The 9,460-nt window shown below is 43.5% G+C and overlaps 1 long non-coding RNA gene across 1 annotated transcript; it reads right to left on the bottom strand.

The window, feature by feature from the left end:
* Window positions 1–2,450: 2,450 nt before the first annotated feature.
* LOC116629516 lies at window positions 2,451–9,295 on the bottom strand. The gene is made up of 2 exons (XR_004298781.1): window positions 9,255–9,295; window positions 2,451–2,595 (listed from the first exon to the last, which is right to left on the bottom strand). It is a non-coding gene; the product is annotated as an uncharacterized LOC116629516 (long non-coding RNA).
* Window positions 9,296–9,460: the final 165 nt, after the last annotated feature.

Here is a 9,460-nt window from a genome sequence, read left to right as displayed (position 1 = left end):
CTTAAATTATGTTTTGTTTGAAGATTTTATTTATTTATTTGAGAGAGCAAGTGCATGTGTGTGTGTATGCCTGTAGGGGGAGGGGCAGAGGGGGAGGGAGAGAGACAAACAGACTCCATGCTGAGCGCAGAGCCCAAGATGGGGCTCAATCTCATGACCCTGAAATCATGACTTGAGCCAACATCAAAAGTCAGACGTTTAACCGACTGAGCCACCCAGGCAATCCTTAAATTGTATTTCATAACCATTTTTTTTTCTTTTCTAATATATGAGTTTCCTCTAAGTACTATTTTAGCAGCATCTCATGAATTTTGAAATGTATTTTTATTATAATTTATTTTAAAACATTTTATTTCCCTCGTGATTTCTTCTTTGCTAGGTGGTTATTTGTGTTAGTTTCTAAGTATTTGGGGATACTTTAGTTATATATTTTGCTTTTGATATCTATTTTAATTCCATGGTGATCTAAGAACAGACTCTGTATGATTTCAATTATTTTGAGATTAAACTTGTCTAACAGTAAAGCATTAGTCTATCTTTTTTTTTAAGATTTTATTTATTTATTTGTCAGAGAGAGAAAGTGCACAAGCAGGGGCGAGTGGCAGGCAGAGGGAGAAGCAGGCTTCCCACTGAGCAAGGAGCCCCATGCAGGACTCGATCCCAGGACCCTGGGATTATGACCTGAGCAGAAGGCAGCCGCTTAACCGACTGAGCCACCCAGGCATCCCAAGCATTAGTCTATCTTGATGTATGTTCCATATTAATTTGAAAGGAATGTATATCCTGGCATTGTTGGGGATGGTGCTCTATACATGTCAATTAGGTCAAGTTGATTGTTTAATTCTCTGAATTCTTATGTTTTTGGCCCACCTGTTTTATCAGTTACTAAGAGAATTGTTCAAATCTTGAAATGTTTGCAGACTTGTCTATTTCTTCTTTTATGTCAATTTTTATTCAATGTATTTTGAAACTATATCATTAGGTATATCAACATTTAGGATTATGTCTTCAGGAAAAACTCACTTTCTTATCATTATTAAATATCCTTCTTAATATCTGGTAATATTCCTTATCTTTAGGTCTACTTTGTCTGATATCAGTAGCCACTCCAGCTTTCTTGTGATGATTGTGTTCACAAGATATCTTTTTTTCATCTTTTTCCTTTTTATTTCTCTGTGCCTTTATAATCTTTTATAAATAGCATGTATTTGTATCTTTTTCTTTTTTTAATGCAGTATGACAATCTCTGCCTTTTTTAAAAGATTTTATTTTAAGTAATCTCTACACTCAACATGGGGCTCAAACCCACAACCCCAAGATTGAGTTGCACACTCCACTGACTGAGCCAGCCAGGCACCTCAGTGATCTCTACCTTTTATTTATTTTATTTTTATTTTTATAATTTTTTTAAAGATTTTATTTGTCAGAGAGAGAGAGAGCACAGCAGGGGAAGCGGCCTGCCTGCCGTGGGTTCCTGTCTCCTCTGCCTGCTGCCTGCCTGCCTGGGGCCGCCGCCTACCCACCTGCTGCCTGCCCACCGCCGCTGCTTGCCGCCCCCACTGCCCCCACTGCCGCTGTCACCCTCTGACGTCACTGTCACTGCCGGAGGTAATCACCGAGCTGGCGCTCTGAGAATTGTAGGTGGCGATAGGCGCTGGCGGGGCGTGATCCTGGGGCCTCTCTTCTGCGTGTAGGTCCCGGCAGAGCCCGGGAGCCCGGCTGCCACCCACACTGGGGGCCGAGCATCGAGCTGCGGGGCTACTCCGGTAGGTGTGCTGCGTGGGGACACCGGCGGGGGAGGACCCTGGCCAAGAGCCCCTCTTGGGAGCCCACCCGTGATTGACCCCCCCAGGGTTCCAACAGGGCTGCTGCCATGGCCCCCTGAAGTCACTGGCGCATCCCGGACACCATCACCACGTGCCAGCACTCAGAATTAATGTAGGGGGCGGTAGGCCACGGCTGCCCGTGATCCTGGGGCCTCTGCCGTGCATAAGTCCCCAACGGGAGCCACAGGCACTGCTGGTGGAGCCCCGGGGCTGCCGGGCTACTCCAGTGGGTGGGCGGCGCCGGGACATCAAGGTGCAGGACCCTGGCCCAGAGAACCTCTTGGCAGCCCCTCCACCCCAGGATTGGCCCCGACTGACACCCCCCCACCTTTGCTCCCAAATTCCCAGCCCCCTGGAGCTGAGGCCAGACACCTCCCAGTGCCCTTAACCCATTCCCCCTCACAGTCATTAGTGCCCCTTTTCTGGCCAGATGACTCTTTGAGGCCATTTCCTACAATACTGCCTTCCTGCCTCCAAGCCATTGCCAGCCACTTTGTGGCTCCCTCGGGTCATTACTGCGACTTCCCAGGCTGCTGGAGCCTTCTCTGGTCACATCCCAGCACCTGCCCTACCCCAGGGACACTACCAGCCTCTTCTGGACCTTTCAGACATAAGAGCATGGACCTTGGCAGTGTAGGGCCCACTCCTCTGGGAAGGAGGGGTAGGGGGTTTCAGGCTGCTGTCCTTGATTCCAGTAGCTTCTGTGTGCCTCCAACCAGGAATCCCATGTGTATGGCCCCATAGAGGGCTCACCTCAAGATATCTAAAGCTGAGAAAAGATAGAGATTTTATGGTCCTCAAAGAGTCAGTGGGGTGCTCTCTAGGTACTTCTCTCTAGGAAAGGAGCTTTAAAAAGCTATTTTATTCCCAGGAAGATGAAAGATGGTGAGCAATCATTTGAAACCCTGTCTCTGGAACATCAAGCTTGGACGACAACACCATAGAAATACAGTTGTGGAGGGAACAAGGGGTTCTCGCATGGAAAAAAATGAAACCCAGTTTTGTTTTCCTGGAGTGTTTTCCAAACCAGTGTGGGGAGGTACTGGGAGACCAGTTTTAGCTTGCTGGAAGGAGAGTTAACACTATAAGCTGCCTGTGTCTCTGGAGGGAATAATCCAGAGACCAGTTAATTTTGAAAGAGTACAAGAGGTATTAGAGTAAAGGATGCCAGGGTCGCTTGTGACTGAAATTCCATGATACTTCATTGTCTATTCTCTTGGATTTGAAAGCCACTTGTTTTGGTTTTTTTTTTCTTTTTAAGATTTTATTTATTTATTTGACAGAGAAAGACAGCGAGAGAGGGAACACAAGCAGGAGGAGTGGAAGAGGGAGAAGCAGGCTTCCCACCGAGCAGGGAGCCCGATGTGGGGCTCGATCCCAGAACCCTGGGATCATGACCTGAGCCGAAGGCAGACACTTAACGACTGAGCCACCCAGGCGCCCCTGAAAGCCACTTGTTAAATGCCAATTTTGTTGGAGACAGAGGGAAGATGGTGGAGGAGTAGGGGACCCTACTTCAACTGGTCCCCTGAATTTAGCTGGACATCTATCAAACCATTCTGAACACCCAAGAAATCAGCCTGAGATGTAAGAATATTTATCTGCATACCTACAAGCAGAAAATAACCAGTGGTCTCAAGGTATGAAGGACTTTGGACTCTGTACATTCCCTCAATCACCCCCCAACAGAATGACTAAGAGGAGGAACCCCCAACAAAGAAAAGAACCAGAGACTATGGTGTCTGCCAAAGACCTAATGGATATGGATATAAGCAAGACGTCAGAGATAGACTTCAGAGTAACAATTATGAAGTCGATATCAAGGCTTGAGAAAAATAATAGTGACACTATAGAATCTCTAGGGGCAGAAATGAGATCTAATCTGGCAGAACTTAAAAATGCTATGAATGAAATGCAGTCTAAGCTGGATACTCTGACTACCAGGGTAAATGAGGCAGAAGAATGAATTAGTGAGCTAGAAGATAAGATGATAGAAAAGAAGGAAGCTGAGGAGGCCTGGGAAAAACAGCCTAAAACCCAAGAGATCAGACTGAGAGAGATTAATGATGCCATGAAATGTTCCCATCTCAGAATTATTGGGATCCTTGAATGAGTGGAGAGAGACAGAGGTCTAGAAGATATATTTGACCAGATTGTAGCTGAGAACATCCCTAACCTGGGGAAGGAAACACGCATTCACGTCCAAGAGACAGAGGAGACCCCTCCCAAAATCAATGGGAACAGATCAAAACCACAACGTGTAATAGTACACCTCGCAAAATGTAGATCCAAGGAAACAATCCTGAAAGCACCCGGGGGGAAGAGATTTCTTACGTACAGAGGGAGGAACATCTGAATAACGTCAGAACTGTCCCCAGAGACCTGGTAAGCCAGAAAGGGCTGGCAAGACATACTCACGGTACTAAATGAGAAGAACATGCAGCCAAGGATACTTCATCCAGCAAGGCTGTCATTCAGAATGGATCGAGAGACAAGGAGTTTCCAAGACTCGCAGAAACTGAAAGAATAGGTGACCACCAAGCCGGCCCTGCAAGAAATATTAAGGGGGGTTCTATAAAGAAGAAAGACACCAAGAATAATATAGACCAGAAATTTACAGAGATAATCGATAGAAACGTGGACTTCACAGGCAACATGATGACACTAAAATCATATCTTTCAATAGTCGCTCTCAACGGGAACAGCATAAATGCTCCCATGAAACGGCACAGGGTTGCAGATTGGATAACAAGACAGGACTCATCCATATGCTGTCTACAAGAGACTGATTCTGAACTGAAAGATACATCCAGACTGAAAGTGAGAGGACGGAGAACCATTTTTCATGCCAACGGACCTCAAAAGAAAGCTGGGGTAGCCAATCCCATATCAGACAAATTAGATTTTAAGCTAAAGACTGTAGTAAGAGACACAGAAGGACACTATATCATTCTTAAAGGGTCTATCCAACAAGAAGATCTAACAATTGTAAATATCTAGGCCCCCAGCATGGGAGCAGCCAAATGCATAAGCCAACTGTTTATCAAAATAAAAAATCCTATTGATAATAATACTTTAATAGTAGGAGACCTCAACACTCCACTCTCAGCAACAGACAGATCATCGAAAAGAAGATCAACAAAGGAACAAGAGCTTTGAATGACACACTGGACCAGATGAACTTCAGAGATATATACAGAACATTCCACCCTAAAACAACAGAAAACTCATTCTTCTCGAACGCACACAAACTTTCTCCAGAATAGACCACATACGGGGTCCCAAATCATGTCTCAACCAATACCAAGAGATTGAGATTATTCCCTGCAGACTGTCACACCACAATGCTTTGAAACTGAAACTCAATCACAAGAAAAAATTGGAAGGAATTCAAACATGGAAGCTAAAGACAATCCTGCTTAAGAATGTTTCGGTCAACCAGGAAATTAAAGAAGAACTTAAACAATTTGTGGAAACCAATGAGAAAGAAAATACGTCGGTCCAAAACCTATGGGATACTACAAAGGCGGTCCTAAGGGGAAATACGTCACCATCCAAGTCTCACTCGAAAAAGTAGAAAAATTGTGAATGCACAAGCTAACCTTACACCTAAAGGAACTGGAGAAAGAACAGCAAATAAAATATAAAGCAAGCAGGAGAAGGGAAATAATAAAGATTAGAGCAGAAATCATTGAAATAGAAACCAGAAAAACAGTAGAGCACATCAAAGAAAGTAGAAGCTGGTTCTCTGAAAGAAGTAATAACATCGATAAACCACTGGCCAGACTTAGCCAAAAGAAAAGAGAAAGGACCCAATTTCATAAAATTATGAATGAAGGGGGAGAGATCATGACTAACACCAAGGAAACAGAAACAATTATTAGAAATTATTATCAACAACCATATGCCAATAAATTAAGCAACCTGGAAGAATTGGATGCCTCCTGGAAACATATAAACTACCAAGACTGAAACAGAAACAAACTGACAACCTGAATAGACCAATAACCAGTAACCGATTGAAGCAGTGATCAAAAACCTCCCAGAAAAATAAGAGTCCAAGGCCAGATGGATTCCCAGGGAAATTCTTCCAAACATTTAAAGCAGAAATAATACCTATTCTCCTGAAGCTGTTTCAAGAATTAGAAACAGAAAGAAAATTTCCAAACTCGTTCTATGAGGCCAGCGTCACCTCAATCCCCAAGCCAGGCAAAGACCCCATCAAAAAGGAGGATTACAGACCAATATCCCCAATGAATATGGATGCTAAAATTCTCAACAAGATCCCAGCCAATAGGATCCAACAGTACATTAAAAGGATTATCCATCATGACCAGGTGGGATTTATCCCTGGGAGGCAAGCATGGTTCAACATTCACAAATCAATCCATGTGATAGAACACATTAATAAAAGAAGAGACAAGAACCATATGATCCTCTCAATGGATGCAGAAAAAGCACTGGGCAAAATACAGCATCCTTTCCTGATTAAAACTATTCAGGGGGTAGGGATAGAGGGAACATTCCTCGAACTCATAAAAACCATCTATGAAAAGTCCACAGTGAATATCTTTCTCAATGGGGAAAAGCTGAGAGCTTTTCCCTTAAGATCAGGAACACGACAGGGATGCCCACTCTGGCCACTATTGTTTGACATAGTACTAGGAGTCCTAGCCTCAGCAGTCAGACAACAAGAGGAAATAAAAGGCATCCAAATTGGCAAAGAAGAAGCCAACTCTCTCTCTCTTTGCAGATGACATGATACTTTATGTGGAAAACCCAAAAGACTCCACCCCCAAATTACTAGAACTCATACAGCCAGTCAGTAATGTGGCCGGATACAAAATCAATGCACAGAAATCAGTTGCTTTTCTATACACTAACAATGTAACTGTAGAAAGAGAAATTAGGGAATCGACTCCATTTACAATAGCACCAAAAACCTTAAGATACCTTGGAATAAACCTAACCAAAGAGGTAAAGGATCTATCCTCTAGAAACTACAGGAAACTTAGGAAAGAAATTGAAGAAGACAGAAAAAGATGGAAAAAACATTCCATGCTCATGGATTGCAAGAATAAATGTTAAAATGTCTATGCTGCCCAGAGCAAACTATACTTTCAATGCCATCCTGATCAAAATACCAATGGCATTTTTCAATGAGCCAGACAAAAACAATCCTAAAATTGGTATGGGAAGAGAAAAGACCCCAAATCGCCAAGGAAATGATGAAAAAGAAAAACAAAGCCGGGGGCATCATGTTGCCTGATTTCAAGCTATATTACGAAGCTGGTATCACCAAGACAGCATGGTACTGGCACAAAAACAGACACATAGATCAATGGAACAGAATAGAGAGCCAAGAAATGGACCCTCAACTCTATGGTCAACTAATCTTTTACAAATCAGGAAAAAATATCCAATGGGAAAAAAGTCTCTTTAATCAATGTTGCTGGGAAAATTGGACAGCTATATACAAAGGAATGAAACTCAGCCATTCTCTTACATCATACACAAATATAAACTTTAAATGGATGAAGGACCTCAAAGTGAGACAGGAATCCATCAAAATCCTACAGGAGAACATAGGCAGTAACCCCTTTGACATGGGCCACAGCAACTTCTTTCAAGACACTTCTCCAAAGGAAAGGGAAACAAAAGCGAAAATGAACGTTTGGGACTTCATCAAGATAAAAAACTTCTGCACAGCAAAGGAAACAGTCAACAAAACTAAGAGGCAACCCATGGAATGGGAGAAGATATTTGCAAAGGACATTACAGATAAAGGGCTGGTATCCAAGACCTATGAAGAACTTCTGAAACTCAACACCCCAAAAACAAATAACCCAGTCAACAAATGGGCATAAGACATAAACAGATACTTCTCCAAAGAAGACATATGAATGTCTAACAGACAGCTGAAAAAATGTTCAACATCATTAGCCATCAGGGAAATTCAAATCAAAACCACATTGAGATACCACCTTACACCAGTTAGAATGGCAAAAAATGACAAGGCAACAAACAACAAATGTTGGAGAGGTTGTGGAGAAAGGGGGACCCTCTTACACTGTTGGTGGGAATGCAAGTTCGTACAGCCACTTTGGAAAAGAGTGTGGAGGTGCCTCAAAAAATAAAAATAGAGCTACCCTATGACCCAGCAATTGCACTACTGGGTATTTACCCCAAGGATACAGATGTAGGGAAAAGAAGGGGCACATGCACCCCAATGTTCATAGCAGCAATGTCCACAATAGCCACACTATGGAAGGAGCCGAGATGCCCTTCAGCAGAAGAATAATCAAGAAGATGTAGTCCATATATACAATGGAATAATAGCCATCAGAAAGGATGAATAGCCACCACTTGCATCGACATGGATGGAAGTGGAGGGGATTATGCTAAGTGAAATAAGCAGAGAACGACAATTATATGGTTTCACTTATATGTGGAACATAAGGAATAGCATGGAGGACATTAGGGGAAGGAAGGGAAAAATGAAGGGGTGGGGACCAGAGGCAGTGACGAACCATGAGAGACTATGGACTCGGGGAAACAAACGGTTTCAGAGGGGAAGGCGAGTGTGGGGATGGGTTAGCCTGGTGATGGGTATTAAGGAGGGCATGTATTGCAATGAGCAGTGGGTGTTATAATCAAACAATGAATCATGGAACACTACATCAAAAACTAATGAAGTACTGTATGGCGACTAACATAACATAATAATAAAAAACTCACAAAAAATAAATTCTCCATCAAGCATTAAAAAAAAAAAAAAAAAATGGGGGCGCCTGGGTGGCTCAGTTGGTTAAGCGACTGCCTTCGGCTCAGGTCATGATCCTGGAGTCCCGGGATCGAGTCCCACATCGGGCTCCCTGCTCAGCGGGGAGTCTGCTTCTCCCTCTGACCCTCCTCCCTCTCATGCTCTCTGTCTCTCATTCTCTCTCTCGCAAATAAATAAAATCTTTAAAAAAAAAAAAATATAGGGCACCTGGGTGGCTCAGTTGGTTAAGCAACTGCCTTCGGCTCAGGTAATGATCCTGGAGTCCCTGGATCGAGTCCCACATCGGGCTCCCTGCTCGGCAGGGAGTGTGCTTCTTCCTCTGACCCTCCCCCCTCTCATGTGCTCTCTCTCATTCTCTCTCTCTCAAATAAATAAATAAAACCTTTAAAAAAAAAAAAATGTAAACCCACTATGAGTTTCCTCAGAGTCACACTGTCCAAGAGCATTCTGGCCAACACCTGGGTACAGTTCTTTCCTTCTATTTTTATTGTGTATTGTGTACATTTCCTCCCCCAACCTTTTAAAATTGAGAAACGTAACACACACCCAGAAAGGTGCATAAATCTCGTGAATAACACTGTGTTTACTTTCTGCTGCAGTGTAGCAAAGGACCACAGATTTGGGAACTTAACAAATGCACTTACCAGGCCACCTGGGTGGCTCAGTCGGTTAAGCGACTGCCTTGGGCTTGGGTCAGGATCCCAGGGTCCGGGGATCGTGCGCCACATCGGGCTCTGCGCTCAGCGTGGGGCCTGCTTCTCCCTCTTCCTCTGCCGCTCCCACTGCCTGTGCTCTGCTCCTCTCTCTGTCAAATAAAGAAGTAAGATCTTTAAAAAATGCACTTACCTCC

This window comes from Phoca vitulina, unplaced genomic scaffold (genome assembly GCF_004348235.1).
Source record: "Phoca vitulina isolate PV1807 unplaced genomic scaffold, GSC_HSeal_1.0 scaffold1214, whole genome shotgun sequence".
Classification (NCBI taxonomy): domain Eukaryota; kingdom Metazoa; phylum Chordata; class Mammalia; order Carnivora; family Phocidae; genus Phoca; species Phoca vitulina.
Note: the sequence above shows the minus strand (reverse complement) of the source record. Positions and strands in the feature narration are given on the sequence as shown.